Source organism: Pseudophryne corroboree, unplaced genomic scaffold (assembly GCF_028390025.1).
Source record: "Pseudophryne corroboree isolate aPseCor3 unplaced genomic scaffold, aPseCor3.hap2 scaffold_619, whole genome shotgun sequence".
Classification (NCBI taxonomy): Eukaryota; Metazoa; Chordata; class Amphibia; order Anura; family Myobatrachidae; genus Pseudophryne; species Pseudophryne corroboree.
This window is the reverse complement of record NW_026970215.1, coordinates 45,471-58,955: the sequence shown is the minus strand read 5'-3', so window position 1 is coordinate 58,955 and position 13,485 is coordinate 45,471. Positions and strand designations below refer to the sequence as shown.

Below are 13,485 nucleotides of genomic sequence, written 5' to 3'. Positions count from 1 at the left end.
GAAGATGTTTCTCACAAAATCGTTGCCCCAATGCATCATTGAAATTCAAGCTGGAAAGATGATTTTAATATATCACTTGTACATTTTGTATTGCTCTTCTGGTGACAATGTAGTTTGTTTTTGTCAATTACCATTTTAATAATAGGGTAAAGAAAATTAAGTGGATTTTTGAAAGAAAACAATACTGTCAATATACTATTAAAACAAATTAAAATGGTAAAAGTTATTGTACTTTAAGTAAAAATAAAAGAGCCAAAATATCAATCCCAGTTTTGGATTACTTTAATTAACAAACAAAAAAATGCATATAGCAGAGGATAGTTTCAATCTGCCTACCTCTGGGTTATGGGCCCAGCATGCTTCCATTGCTGTACTCTGCTGCACATGTAAGTGCAAGAGATCCTGAAGCACTCACTCATCATGGGAAAGTACCAATGTGTTTCTTCGTTGGTTGATAGAAGAAACATCTTACAAAAACTCTCCAGATTATTGACTTTTTTAAGTTTTTCTAGGAAACGTTTCAGATGAATGCTTATTAGCATTTGTCAGTATGTACTTTTGCAAAGTGTCTCTGTGGCGCAATCAGTTAGTGTGTACGGCTATTAACCAAAAGGTTGGTGGTTTAATCCCACCCAGGGACGTAATTGACCTTGTTATCAGATTTTGGTGATCTTTAAGTAGACAAGTCAAATTTCATACCCCCTGTTATGGTGTAGGGTACCTGGCCTTCTCTGATGTAATCAGAGTTAGATTTGATTCAGTGATTTTATAAAAACATCTAGGAAGCACAATTTAGCAGTGGGTTGCAGAGAAAAAGAAATATGCTGGCAAAAAAATCAAATTGCGTGATTAAACAGCTCTTCATTTTCTGGCTTTATTTTTATGCTAACAAATTTGTTCTCTGAAAAGTGTCCACAAAGCCAAGTCTCTGATTAACACCTTTGTAGGGATGGTTTTTCACCTATTACTAAATTAAACTTGCTTCATTGGAAAGGCAGCAAGATGTATCCTCATTTCAATGTCTACTGAAATAATACAGGTTGACACCAGGAAACATTAACGCCACTGCATCCTTGCTGCTTTCTCATGTGGAAGTCTGTTTAATGTGAAAACAAGGTGATATCTAATTAGCACACAGGTAAGGAATTAAGAAAATCTTTATTTAAGGGTGAAGATGTTTCTCACAAAATTGTTGACCCAATGCATCATTGAAATTCAAGCTGGAAAGATGATTTTAATATATCACTTGTACATTTTGTATTGCTCTTCTGGTGACAATGTAGTTTGTTTTTGTCAATTACCATTTTAATAATAGGGTAAAGAAAATGAAGTGGATTTTTGAAAGAAAACAATACTGTCAATATACTATTAAAACAAATTAAAATGGTAAAAGTTATTGTACTTTAAGTAAAAATAAAACAGACAAAATATCAATCCCAGTTTTGGATTACTTTAATTAACAAACAAAAAAATGCATATAGCAGAGGATAGTTTCAATCTGCCTACCTCTGGGTTATGGGCCCAGCATGCTTCCATTGCAGTACTCTGCTGCACATGTAAGTTCAAGAGATCCTGAAGCACTCACTCATCATGGGAAAGTACCAATGTGTTTCTTCGTTGGTTGATGGAAGAAACATCTTACAAAAACTTTCCAGATTATTGACTTTTTAAAGTTTTTCTAGGAAACGTTTTAGATGAATGCTTATTAGCCTTTGTCAGTATGGACTTTTGCAAAGTGTCTCTGTGGCGCAATCAGTTAGTATGTACGGCTATTAACCAAAAGGTTGGTGGTTCAATCCCACCCAGGGACCTAATTGACCTTGTTATCAGATTTTGGTGATCTTTAAGTAGACAGTCAAAATTTCATACCCCCTTTTATGGTGTAGGGTACCTGGCCTTCTCTGATGTAATCAGAGTTAGATTTGATTCAGTGATTTTATAAAAACAGCTAGGAAGCACAATTTAGCAGTGGGTTGCAGAGAAAAAAAATATGCTGGCAGAAAAATCCAATTGAGTGATTAAACAGCTCTTTATTTTCTGGCTTTATTTTTATGCTAACAAATTTGTTCTCTGAAAAGTGTCCACAAAGCCAAGTCTCTGATTAACACCTTTGTAAGGATGGTTTTTCACCTATTACTAAATTAAACTTGCTTCATTGGAAAGGCAGCAAGATGCATCCTCATTTCAATGTCTACTGAAATAATACAGGTTGACACCAGGAAACATTAACGCCACTGCATCCTTGCTGCTTTCTCATGTGGAAGTCTGTTTAATGTGAAAACAAGGTGATATCTAATTAGCACACAGGTAAGGAATTAAGAAAATCTTTATTTAAGGGTGAAGATGTTTCTCACAAAATCGTTGCCCCAATGCATCATTGAAATTCAAGCTGGAAAGATGATTTTAATATATCACTTGTACATTTTGTATTGCTCTTCTGGTGACAATGTAGTTTGTTTTTGTCAATTACCATTTTAATAATAGGGTAAAGAAAATGAAGTGGATTTTTGAAAGAAAACAATACTGTCAATATACTATTAAAACAAATTAAAATGGTAAAAGTTATTGTACTTTAAGTAAAAATAAAAGAGACAAAATATCAATCCCAGTTTTGGATTACTTTAATTAACACAAAAAAAATGCATATAGCAGAGGATAGTTTCAATCTGCCTACCTCTGGGTTATGGGCCCAGCATCACTGTATGCAAATCCGTCTTCTGCAGACCTTCCCCCAGGAATGCTTGTACTAGTTGTTGCATTTGGTTTGTTGTTTGGGGGTGCTTCAGTATTAGGCAGCCTTCTGCCCTCCCATGTTCATTTGAAAATATGTGTTCTCCCTGCAGTTGTTGTCCCCAGATGAGAGTTCCCTTGTGCTGCCTCAGTTGAATCGCCTTTACTTGACAGAGATGTGCCTGAGCAGCGGCCCTCCCCAGCCCTATCCCAAATCATACTTATTTTGCATAGGAGATATCATGGTCATGAAGATTGTTCTCCCAGGGTGAGGTTCATTCATTGCATTCTGGGTATGATGACCCCTGTGATTTCCCCAAATATGGGAAACTCGACTGCATTATTTGTGGTAGTGGGGGACTGTGTTTGTGCTTTCCTCTGGTCAGCTCTGGTAAAAGTCAGATTTCTTTGTCTCAGATCTTCCTCTAGCCTTGTTCTTCTTTCGAGAGTTCCCTTGTGCTGCCTCAGTTGGATCTCCTTCACTTGACAGGGGGGTGCCCGAGCAGCGACCCTCCCCAGCTCTAGCCCAACTCCTACTTACCTGCCAGGTGAGATACTATGATCAGGAAGGTGCTTCTCCCAGGGCAAGGCTCACCCATTGCACTCTGGGTGTGCTGCCCCTTTGATTTCCCCAAATGTGGGACACTTGACTGCATAATTTGTGTTTCCCCTGGTCGGCTCTCATATAATTCAGATCTCTTTGTCTCAGGTCTCTCTTCAGCCTAGTTTGCTGTCTGTTTCCACTTCTCTTTTCTTGAGCCGCTCCCTTCTATGCCCTTGCACACTAGCCTGACTTCTCCCATCTGCTTACTTTGTGCCTTCCAACGCACAATGCGAACTACAGGTAGTGCTGCAGGGCCCACACCCTTTTACTTGCCTTACAGAGCAGCTCTGGAGCTGTTACAGTGCCCAGCTGCTGCAAGAAATCAGCTTGAATGCTTCAGGGGCTGGGGCATAGCCAACATGAGCCCCACACCGAAGGAGGGTGGAGGTGTTTAATGCGAACTAGGGGTCATCCAAGCGCCGCAAAAGGCCGCCATGCCCTGCATGCCCCTTTTCTCTTTTCATATGCAGACGAGGGTTGAAGCCAACTTTGACCCACTGCTTGGATGACATCACCATATGCAAATCCATCTGCTGCAGGCCTTCCCCCAGGAATGCTTGCACTAGTTGTTGCATTTGGTTTGTTGTTTGGGGGTGCTTCAGTATTAGGCAGCCTTCTGCCCTCCCATGTTCATCTGAAAATATGTGTTCTCCCTGCAGTTGTTGTCCCCAGATGAGAGTTCCCTTGTGCTGCCTCAGTTGAATCTCCTTTACTTGACAGAGATGTGCCTGAGCAGCGGCCCTCCCCAGCCCTATCCCAAATCATACTTATTTTGCATAGGAGATACCATGGTCATGAAGATTGTTCTCCCAGGGTGAGGTTCATTCATTGCATTCTGGGTATGCTGACCCCTGTGATTTCCCCAAATGTGGGAAACTCGACTGCATTATTTGTGGTAGTGGGGGACTGTGTTTGTGCTTTCCTCTGGTCAGCTCTGGTAAAAGTCAGATTTCTTTGTCTCAGATCTTCCTCTAGCCTTGTTCTTCTTTCGAGAGTTCCCTTGTGCTGCCTCAGTTGGATCTCCTTCACTTGACAGGGGGGTGCCCGAGCAGCGACCCTCCCCAGCTCTAGCCCAACTCCTACTTACCTGCCAGGTGAGATACTATGATCATGAAGGTGCTTCTCCCAGGGCAAGGCTCATCCATTGCACTCTGGGTGTGCTGCTCCTGTGATTTCCCCAAATGTGGGAAACTTGACTGCATAATTTGTGTTTCCACTGGTCGGCTTTCATATAATTCAGATCTCTTTGTCTCAGGTCTCTCTCCAGCCTAGTTTGCTGTCTGTTTCCACTTCTTTTTTTTTGAGCCCCTCCCTTCTATACCCTTGTGCACTATCCTGACTTCTACTCCTGTCTGCTTACTTTGTGCCTTCCAATGCACAATGCAAACTACAGGTAGTGCTGCAGGGCCCACAACCTTTTACTTGCCTTACAGAGCAGCTCTGGAGCTGTTACAGTGCCAAGCTGCTGCAAGAAATCAGCTTGAATGCTGGGGCATTGCCAATATGAGCCCCACACCGAAGGATGGTGGGGGTGTTTAATGCGAACTAAGGGTCATCCAAGCGCCGCAAAAGGCCGCCATGCCCTGCATACCCCTTTTCTCTTTTCATATGCAGATGAGGGTTCCAGCCAACTTTGGCCCACTGCTTGGATGACATCACTGTATGCAAATCCGTCTTCTGCAGACCTTCCCCCAGGAATGCTTGTACTAGTTGTTGCATTTGGTTTGTTGTTTGGGGGTGCTTCAGTATTAGGCAGCCTTCTGCCCTCCCATGTTCATTTGAAAATATGTGTTCTCCCTGCAGTTGTTGTCCCCAGATGAGAGTTCCCTTGTGCTGCCTCAGTTGAATCTCCTTTACTTGACAGAGATATGCCTGAGCAGCGGCCCTCCCCAGCCCTATCCCAAATCATACTTATTTTGCATAGGAGATACCATGGTCATGAAGATTGTTCTCCCAGGGTGAGGTTCATTCATTGCATTCTGGGTATGCTGACCCCTGTGATTTCCCCAAATGTGGGAAACTCGACTGCATTATTTGTGGTAGTGGGGGACTGTGTTTGTGCTTTCCTCTGGTCAGCTCTGGTAAAAGTCAGATTTCTTTGTCTCAGATCTTCCTCTAGCCTTGTTCTTCTTTCGAGAGTTCCCTTGTGCTGCCTCAGTTGGATCTCCTTCACTTGACAGGGGGGTGCCCGAGCAGCGACCCTCCCCAGCTCTAGCCCAACTCCTACTTACCTGCCAGGTGAGATACTATGATCAGGAAGGTGCTTCTCCCAGGGCAAGGCTCACCCATTGCACTCTGGGTGTGCTGCTCCTGCGATTTCCCCAAATGTGGGACACTTGACTGCATAATTTGTGTTTCCTCTGGTCGGCTCTCGTATAATTCAGATCTCTTTGTCTCAGGTCTCTCTCCAGCCTAGTTTGCTGTCTGTTTCCACTTCTCTTTTCTTGAGCCGCTCCCTTCTATGCCCTTGCGCACTATCCTGACTTCTCCCGTCTGCTTACTTTGTGCCTTCCAACGCACAATGCGAACTACAGGTAGTGCTGCAGGGCCCACACCCTTTTAGTTGCCTTACAGAGCAGCTCTGGAGCTGTTACAGTGCCCAGCTGCTGCAAGAAATCAGCTGGAATGCTTCAGGGGCTGGGGCATTGCCAACATGAGCCCCACACCGAAGGAGGGTGGGGGTGTTTAATGCGAACTGAGGGTCATCCAAGCGCCGCAAAAGGCCGCCATGCCCTGCATACCCCTTTTCTCTTTTCATATGCAGATGAGGGTTCCAGCCAACTTTGGCCCACTGCTTGGATGACATCACTGTATGCAAATCCGTCTTCTGCAGACCTTCCCCCAGGAATGCTTGTACTAGTTGTTGCATTTGGTTTGTTGTTTGGGGGTGCTTCAGTATTAGGCAGCCTTCTGCCCTCCCATGTTCATTTGAAAATATGTGTTCTCCCTGCAGTTGTTGTCCCCAGATGAGAGTTCCCTTGTGCTGCCTCAGATGAATCTCCTTTACTTGACAGATATATGCCTGAGCAGCGGCCCTCCCCAGCCCTATCCCAAATCATACTTATTTTGCATAGGAGATACCATGGTCATGAAGATTGTTCTCCCAGGGTGAGGTTCATTCATTGCATTCTGGGTATGCTGACCCCTGTGATTTCCCCAAATGTGGGAAACTCAACTGCATTATTTGTGGTAGTGGGGGACTGTGTTTGTGCTTTCCTCTGCTCAGCTCTGGTAAAAGTCAGATTTCTTTGTCTCAGATCTTCCTCTAGCCTTGTTCTTCTTTCGAGAGTTCCCTTGTGCTGCCTCAGTTGGATCTCCTTCACTTGACAGGGGGGTGCCCTAGCAGCGACCCTCCCCAGCTCTAGCCCAACTCCTACTTACCTGCCTGGTGAGATATTATGATCAGGAAGGTGCTTCTCCCAGGGCAAGGCTCACCCATTGCACTCTGGGTGTGCTGCTCCTGCGATTTCCCCAAATGTGGGGCACTTGACTGCATAATTTGTGTTTCCTCTGGTCGGCTCTCGTATAATTCAGATCTCTTTGTCTCAGGTCTCTCTCCAGCCTAGTTTGCTGTCTGTTTCCACTTCTCTTTTCTTGAGCCGCTCCCTTCTATGCCCTTGCGCACTATCCTGACTTCTCCCGTCTGCTTACTTTGTGCCTTCCAACGCACAATGCGAACTACAGGTAGTGCTGCAGGGCCCACACCCTTTTACTTGCCTTACAGAGCAGCTCTGGAGCTGTTACAGTGCCCAGCTGCTGCAAGAAATCAGCTTGAATGCTTCAGGTGCTGGGGCATAGCCAACATGAGCCCCACACCGAAGGAGGGTGGAGGTGTTTAATGCGAATTAGGGGTCATGCAAGCGCCGCAAAAGGCCGCCATGCCCTGCACATCCCTTTTTTCTTTTCATATGCAGACGAGGGTTGAAGCCAACTTTGACCCACTGCTTGGATGACATCACCATATGCAAATCCATCTGCTGCAGGCCTTCCCCCAGGAATGCTTGCACTAGTTGTTGCATTTGGTTTGTTGTTTTTTGGGTGCTTCAGTATTAGGCAGCCTTCTGCCCTCCCATGTTCATCTGAAAATATGTGTTCTCCCTGCAGTTGTTGTCCCCAGATGAGAGTTCCCTTGTGCTGCCTCAGTTGAATCGCCTTTACTTGACAGAGATGTGCCTGAGCAGCGGCCCTCCCCAGCCCTATACCAAATCATACTTATTTTGCATAGGAGATATCATGGTCATGAAGATTGTTCTCCCAGGGTGAGGTTCATTCATTGCATTCTGGGTATGATGACCCCTGTGATTTCCCCAAATGTGGGAAACTCGACTGCATTATTTGTGGTAGTGGGGGACTGTGTTTGTGCTTTCCTCTGGTCAGCTCTGGTAAAAGTCAGATTTCTTTGTCTCAGATCTTCCTCTAGCCTTGTTCTTCTTTCGAGAGTTCCCTTGTGCTGCCTCAGTTGGATCTCCTTCACTTGACAGGGGGGTGCCCGAGCAGCGACCCTCCCCAGCTCTAGCCCAACTCCTACTTACCTGCCAGGTGAGATACTATGATGATGTAGGTGCTTCTCCCAGGGCAAGGCTCACCCATTGCACTCTGGGTGTGCTGCCCCTTTGATTTCCCCAAATGTGGGAAACTTGACTGCATAATTTGTGTTTCCCCTGGTCGGCTCTCATATAATTCAGATCTCTTTGTCTCAGGTCTCTCTTCAGCCTAGTTTGCTGTCTGTTTCCACTTCTCTTTTCTTGAGCCGCTCCCTTCTATGCCCTTGCGCACTATCCTGACTTCTCCCATCTGCTTACTTTGTGCCTTCCAACGCACAATGCGAACTACAGGTAGTGCTGCAGGGCCCACACCCTTTTACTTGCCTTACAGAGCAGCTCTGGAGCTGTTACAGTGCCCAGCTGCTGCAAGAAATCAGCTTGAATGCTTCAGGGGCTGGGGCATAGCCAACATGAGCCCCACACCGAAGGAGGGTGGAGGTGTTTAATGCGAACTAGGGGTCATCCAAGCGCCGCAAAAGGCCGCCATGCCCTGCACGCCCCTTTTCTCTTTTCATATGCAGATGAGGGTTGAAGCCAACTTTGACCCACTGCTTGGATGACATCACCATATGCAAATCCATCTGCTGCAGGCCTTCCCCCAGGAATGCTTGTACTAGTAGTTGCATTTGGTTTGTTGTTTGGGGGTGCTTCAGTATTAGGCAGCCTTCTGCCCTCCCATGTTCATCTGAAAATATGTGTTCTCCCTGCAGTTGTTGTCCCCAGATGAGAGTTCCCTTGTGCTGCCTCAGTTGAATCTCCTTTACTTGACAGAGATGTGCCTGAGCAGCGGCCCTCCCCAGCCCTATCCCAAATCATACTTATTTTGCATAGGAGATACCATGGTCATGAAGATTGTTCTCCCAGGGTGAGGTTCATTCATTGCATTCTGAGTATGCTGACCCCTGTGATTTCCCCAAATGTGGGAAACTCGACTGCATTATTTGTGGTAGTGGGGGACTGTGTTTGGGCTTTCCTCTGCTCAGCTCTGGTAAAAGTCAGATTTCTTTGACTCAGATCTTCCTCTAGCCTTGTTCTTCTTTCGAGAGTTCCCTTGTGCTGCCTCAGTTGGATCTCCTTCACTTGACAGGGGGGTGCCCGAGCAGCGACCCACCCCAGCTCTAGCCCAACTCCTACTTACCTGCCAGGTGAGATACTATGATCAGGAAGGTGCTTCTCCCAGGGCAAGGCTCACCCATTGCACTCTGGGTGTGCTGCTCCTGTGATTTCCCCAAATGTGGGAAACTTGACTGCATAATTTGTGTTTCCTCTGGTCGGCTCTCGTATAATTCAGATCTCTTTGTCTCAGGTCTTTCTCCAGCCTAGTTTGCTGTCTGTTTCCACTTCTCTTTTCTTGAGCCGCTCCCTTCTATGCCCTTGCGCACTATCCTGACCTCTCCCGTCTGCTTACTTTGTGCCTTCCAACGCACAATGCATACTACAGGTAGTGCTGCAGGGCCCACACCCTTTTACATGCTTTACAGAACAGCTCTGGAGCTGTTACAGTGCCCAGCTGCTGCAAGAAATCATCTTGAATGCTTCAGGGGCTGGGGCAAAGCCAACATGAGCCCCACACCGAAGGAGGGTGGAGATGTTTAATGCGAATTAAGGGTCATCCAAGCGCCACAAAAGGACGCCATGCCCTGCACATCCCTTTTTTGTTTTCATATGCAGACGAGGGTTGAAGCCAACTTTGACCCACTGCTTGGATGACATCACCATATGCAAATCCATCTGCTGCAGGCCTTCCCCCAGGAATGCTTACACTAGTTGTTGCATTTGGTTTGTTGTTTGGGGGTGCTTCAGTATTAGGCAGCCTTCTGCCCTCCCATGTTCATCTGAAAATATGTGTTCTCCCTGCAGTTGTTGTCCCCAGATGAGAGTTCCCTTGTGCTTCCTCAGTTGAATCTCCTTTACTTGACAGAGCTGTGCCTGAGCAGCGGCCCTCCCCAGCCCTATCCCAAATCATACTTATTTTGCATAGGAGATACCATGGTCATGAAGATTGTTCTCCCAGGGTGAGGTTCATTCATTGCATTCTGGGTATGCTGACCCCTGTGATTTCCCCAAATGTGGGAAACTCGACTGCATTATTTGTGGTAGTGGGGGACTGTGTTTGTGCTTTCTTCTGGTCAACTCTGGTAAAAGTCAGATTTCTTTGTCTCAGATCTTCCTCTAGCCTTGTTCTTCTTTCGAGAGTTCCCTTGTGCTGCCTCAGTTGGATCTCCTTCACTTGACAGGGGGGTGCCCGAGCAGCGACCCTCCCCAGCTCTAGCCCAACTCCTACTTACCTGCCAGGTGAGATACTATGATCAGGAAGGTGCTTCTCCCAGGGCAAGGCTCACCCATTGCACTCTGGGTGTGCTGCTCCTGCGATTTCCCCAAATGTGGGACACTTGACTGCATAATTTGTGTTTCCTCTGGTCGGCTCTCGTATAATTCAGATCTCTTTGTCTCAGGTCTCTCTCCAGCCTAGTTTGCTGTCTGTTTCCACTTCTCTTTTCTTGAGCCGCTCCCTTCTATGCCCTTGCGCACTATCCTGACTTCTCCCGTCTGCTTACTTTGTGCCTTCCAACGCACAATGCGAACTACAGGTAGTGCTGCAGGGCCCACACCCTTTTAGTTGCCTTACAGAGCAGCTCTGGAGCTGTTACAGTGCCCAGCTGCTGCAAGAAATCAGCTTGAATGCTTCAGGTGCTGGGGCATAGCCAACATGAGCCCCACACCTAAGGAGGGTGGAGGTGTTTAATGCGAATTAGGGGTCATGCAAGCGCCGAAAAAGGCCGCCATGCCCTGCACATCCCTTTTTTCTTTTCATATGCAGACGAGGGTTGAAGCCAACTTTGACCCACTGCTTGGATGACATCACCATATGCAAATCCATCTGCTGCAGGCCTTCCCCCAGGAATGCTTGCACTAGTTGTTGCATTTGGTTTGTTGTTTGGGGGTGCTTCAGTATTAGGCAGCCTTCTGCCCTCCCATGTTCATCTGAAAATATGTGTTCTCCCTGCAGTTGTTGTCCCCAGATGAGAGTTCCCTTGTGCTGCCTCAGTTGAATCTCCTTTACTTGACAGAGATGTGCCTGAGCAGCGGCCCTCCCCAGCCCTATCCCAAATCATACTTATTTTGCATAGGAGATACCATGGTCATGAAGATTGTTCTCCCAGGGTGAGGTTCATTCATTGCATTCTGGGTATGATGACCCCTGTGATTTCCCCAAATGTGGGAAACTCGACTGCATTATTTGTGGTAGTGGGGGACTGTGTTTGTGCTTTCTTCTGGTCAACTCTGGTAAAAATCAGATTTCTTTGTCTCAGATCTTCCTCTAGCCTTGTTCCTCTTTCGAGAGTTCCCTTGTGCTGCCTCAGTTGGATCTCCTTCACTTGACAGGGGGGTACCCGAGCAGCGACCCTCCCCAGCTCTAGCCCAACTCCTACTTACCTGCCAGGTGAGATACTATGATCATGTAGGTGCTTCTCCCAGGGCAAGGCTCACCCATTGCACTCTGGGTGTGCTGCCCCTGTGATTTCCCCAAATGTGGGAAACTTGACTGCATAATTTGTGTTTCCCCTGGTCGTCTCTCGTATAATTCAGATCTCTTTGTCTCAGGTCTCTCTCCAGCCTAGTTTGCTGTCTGTTTCCACTTCTCTTTTCTTGAGCCGCTCCCTTCTATGCCCTTGCGCACTATCCTGACTTCTCCCGTCTGCTTACTTTGTGCCTTCCAACACACAATGCAAACTACAGGTAGTGCTGCAGGGCCCACACCCTTTTACTTGCCTCACAGAGCAGCTCTGGAGCTGTTACAGTACCCAGCTGCTGCAAGAAATCAGCTTGAATGCTTCAGGGGCTGGGGCATTGCCAACATGAGCCCCACACCGAAGGAGGGTGGAGGTGTTTAATGCGAACTAAGGGTCACCCAAGCGCCGCAAAAGGCCGCCATGCCCTGCACGCCCCTTTTCTCTTTTCATATGCAGACGAGGGTTGAAGCCAACTTTGACCCACTGCTTGGATGGCATTACCATATGCAAATCAATCTGCTGCAGGCCTTCCCCCAGGAATGCTTGCACTAGTTGTTGCATTTGGTTTGTTGTTTGGGGGTGCTTCGGTATTAGGCAGCCTTCTGCCCTCCCATGTTCATCTGAAAATATGTGTTCTCCCTGCAGTTGTTGTCCCCAGATGAGAGTTCCCTTGTGCTGCCTCAGTTGAATCTCCTTTACTTGACAGAGATGTGCCTGAGCAGCGGCCCTCCCCAGCCCTATCCCAAATCATACTTATTTTGCATAGGAGATATCATGGTCATGAAGATTGTTCTCCCAGGGTGAGGTTCATTCATTGCATTCTGGGTATGCTGACCCCTGTGATTTCCCCAAATGTGGGAAACTCGACTGCATTATTTGTGGTAGTGGGGGACTGTGTTTGTGCTTTCCTCTGCTCAGCTCTGGTAAAAGTCAGATTTCTTTGTCTCAGATCTTCCTCTAGCCTTGTTCTTCTTTCGAGAGTTCCCTTGTGCTGCCTCAGTTGGATCTCCTTCACTTGACAGGGGGGTGCCCGAGCAGCGACCCTCCCCAGCTCTAGCCCAACTCCTACTTACCTGCCAGGTGAGATACTATGATCAGGAAGGTGCTTCTCCCAGGGCAAGGCTCACCCATTGCACTCTGGGTGTGCTGCTACTGCGATTTCCCCAAATGTGGGAAACTTGACTGCATAATTTGTGTTTCCTCTGGTCGGCTCTCGTATAATTCAGATCTCTTTGTCTCAGGTCTTTCTCCAGCCTAGTTTGCTGTCTGTTTCCACTTCTCTTTTCTTGAGCCGCTCCCTTCTATGCCCTTGCGCACTATCCTGACCTCTCCCGTCTGCTTACTTTGTGCCTTCCAACGCACAATGCATACTACAGGTAGTGCTGCAGGGCCCACACCCTTTTACATGCTTTAAAGAACAGCTCTGGAGCTGTTACAGTGCCCAGCTGCTGCAAGAAATCATCTTGAATGCTTCAGGGGCTGGGGCATAGCCAACATGAGCCCCACACCGAAGGAGGGTGGAGATGTTTAATGCGAATTAAGGGTCATCCAAGCGCCACAAAAGGACGCCATGCCCTGCACATCCCTTTTTTCTTTTCATATGCAGACGAGGGTTGAAGCCAACTTTGACCCATTGCTTGGATGACATCACCATATGCAAATCCATCTGCTGCAGGCCTTCCCCCAGGAATGCTTACACTAGTTGTTGCATTTGGTTTGTTGTTTGGGGGTGCTTCAGTATTAGGCAGCCTTCTGCCCTCCCATGTTCATCTGAAAATATGTGTTCTCCCTGCAGTTGTTGTCCCCAGATGAGAGTTCCCTTGTGCTGCCTCAGTTGAATCTCCTTTACTTGACAGAGATGTGCCTGAGCAGCGGCCCTCCCCAGCCCTATCCCAAATCATACTTATTTTGCATAGGAGATACCATGGTCATGAAGATTGTTCTCCCAGGGTGAGGTTCATTCATTGCATTCTGGGTATGCTGACCCCTGTGATTTCCCCAAATGTGGGAAACTCGACTGCATTATTTGTGGTAGTGGGGGACTGTGTTTGTGCTTTCTTCTGGTCAACTCTGGTAAAAGTCAGATTTCTTT

The 13,485-nt window shown here is 46.9% G+C and overlaps 17 non-coding genes and 2 pseudogenes across 17 annotated transcripts; all 19 read left to right on the top strand.

Moving 5' to 3' along the window:
• The first annotated feature begins 2,947 nt into the window (after nt 1–2,947).
• LOC135035859 (U1 spliceosomal RNA) lies at nt 2,948–3,111 on the top strand. Its single transcript, XR_010230772.1, has one exon. It is a non-coding gene; the product is annotated as a U1 spliceosomal RNA (small nuclear RNA).
• Nucleotides 3,112–3,263: 152 nt separating this feature from the next.
• Nucleotides 3,264–3,405, top strand: LOC135035870 (U1 spliceosomal RNA; annotated as a pseudogene).
• Nucleotides 3,406–4,097: 692 nt separating this feature from the next.
• Nucleotides 4,098–4,261, top strand: LOC135035848 (U1 spliceosomal RNA). The gene has a single exon (XR_010230762.1). It is a non-coding gene; the product is annotated as a U1 spliceosomal RNA (small nuclear RNA).
• Nucleotides 4,262–4,413: 152 nt separating this feature from the next.
• Nucleotides 4,414–4,576, top strand: LOC135035867 (U1 spliceosomal RNA). Its single transcript, XR_010230780.1, has one exon. It is a non-coding gene; the product is annotated as a U1 spliceosomal RNA (small nuclear RNA).
• A 665-nt stretch (nt 4,577–5,241) lies between these two features.
• On the top strand, nt 5,242–5,405 carry LOC135035847 (U1 spliceosomal RNA). The gene has a single exon (XR_010230761.1). It is a non-coding gene; the product is annotated as a U1 spliceosomal RNA (small nuclear RNA).
• Nucleotides 5,406–5,557: 152 nt separating this feature from the next.
• On the top strand, nt 5,558–5,720 carry LOC135035862 (U1 spliceosomal RNA). The gene has a single exon (XR_010230775.1). It is a non-coding gene; the product is annotated as a U1 spliceosomal RNA (small nuclear RNA).
• A 671-nt stretch (nt 5,721–6,391) lies between these two features.
• Nucleotides 6,392–6,555, top strand: LOC135035845 (U1 spliceosomal RNA). The gene has a single exon (XR_010230759.1). It is a non-coding gene; the product is annotated as a U1 spliceosomal RNA (small nuclear RNA).
• Nucleotides 6,556–6,707: 152 nt separating this feature from the next.
• On the top strand, nt 6,708–6,870 carry LOC135035868 (U1 spliceosomal RNA). The gene has a single exon (XR_010230781.1). It is a non-coding gene; the product is annotated as a U1 spliceosomal RNA (small nuclear RNA).
• A 672-nt stretch (nt 6,871–7,542) lies between these two features.
• On the top strand, nt 7,543–7,706 carry LOC135035855 (U1 spliceosomal RNA). Its single transcript, XR_010230769.1, has one exon. It is a non-coding gene; the product is annotated as a U1 spliceosomal RNA (small nuclear RNA).
• Nucleotides 7,707–7,858: 152 nt separating this feature from the next.
• Nucleotides 7,859–8,000, top strand: LOC135035873 (U1 spliceosomal RNA; annotated as a pseudogene).
• Nucleotides 8,001–8,692: 692 nt separating this feature from the next.
• LOC135035851 (U1 spliceosomal RNA) lies at nt 8,693–8,856 on the top strand. Its single transcript, XR_010230765.1, has one exon. It is a non-coding gene; the product is annotated as a U1 spliceosomal RNA (small nuclear RNA).
• A 152-nt stretch (nt 8,857–9,008) lies between these two features.
• On the top strand, nt 9,009–9,171 carry LOC135035863 (U1 spliceosomal RNA). The gene has a single exon (XR_010230776.1). It is a non-coding gene; the product is annotated as a U1 spliceosomal RNA (small nuclear RNA).
• Nucleotides 9,172–9,842: 671 nt separating this feature from the next.
• On the top strand, nt 9,843–10,006 carry LOC135035853 (U1 spliceosomal RNA). The gene has a single exon (XR_010230767.1). It is a non-coding gene; the product is annotated as a U1 spliceosomal RNA (small nuclear RNA).
• Nucleotides 10,007–10,158: 152 nt separating this feature from the next.
• Nucleotides 10,159–10,321, top strand: LOC135035861 (U1 spliceosomal RNA). Its single transcript, XR_010230774.1, has one exon. It is a non-coding gene; the product is annotated as a U1 spliceosomal RNA (small nuclear RNA).
• A 671-nt stretch (nt 10,322–10,992) lies between these two features.
• On the top strand, nt 10,993–11,156 carry LOC135035857 (U1 spliceosomal RNA). Its single transcript, XR_010230771.1, has one exon. It is a non-coding gene; the product is annotated as a U1 spliceosomal RNA (small nuclear RNA).
• A 152-nt stretch (nt 11,157–11,308) lies between these two features.
• Nucleotides 11,309–11,471, top strand: LOC135035869 (U1 spliceosomal RNA). Its single transcript, XR_010230782.1, has one exon. It is a non-coding gene; the product is annotated as a U1 spliceosomal RNA (small nuclear RNA).
• Nucleotides 11,472–12,142: 671 nt separating this feature from the next.
• Nucleotides 12,143–12,306, top strand: LOC135035850 (U1 spliceosomal RNA). The gene has a single exon (XR_010230764.1). It is a non-coding gene; the product is annotated as a U1 spliceosomal RNA (small nuclear RNA).
• Nucleotides 12,307–12,458: 152 nt separating this feature from the next.
• LOC135035865 (U1 spliceosomal RNA) lies at nt 12,459–12,621 on the top strand. The gene has a single exon (XR_010230778.1). It is a non-coding gene; the product is annotated as a U1 spliceosomal RNA (small nuclear RNA).
• A 671-nt stretch (nt 12,622–13,292) lies between these two features.
• On the top strand, nt 13,293–13,456 carry LOC135035852 (U1 spliceosomal RNA). The gene has a single exon (XR_010230766.1). It is a non-coding gene; the product is annotated as a U1 spliceosomal RNA (small nuclear RNA).
• Nucleotides 13,457–13,485: the final 29 nt, after the last annotated feature.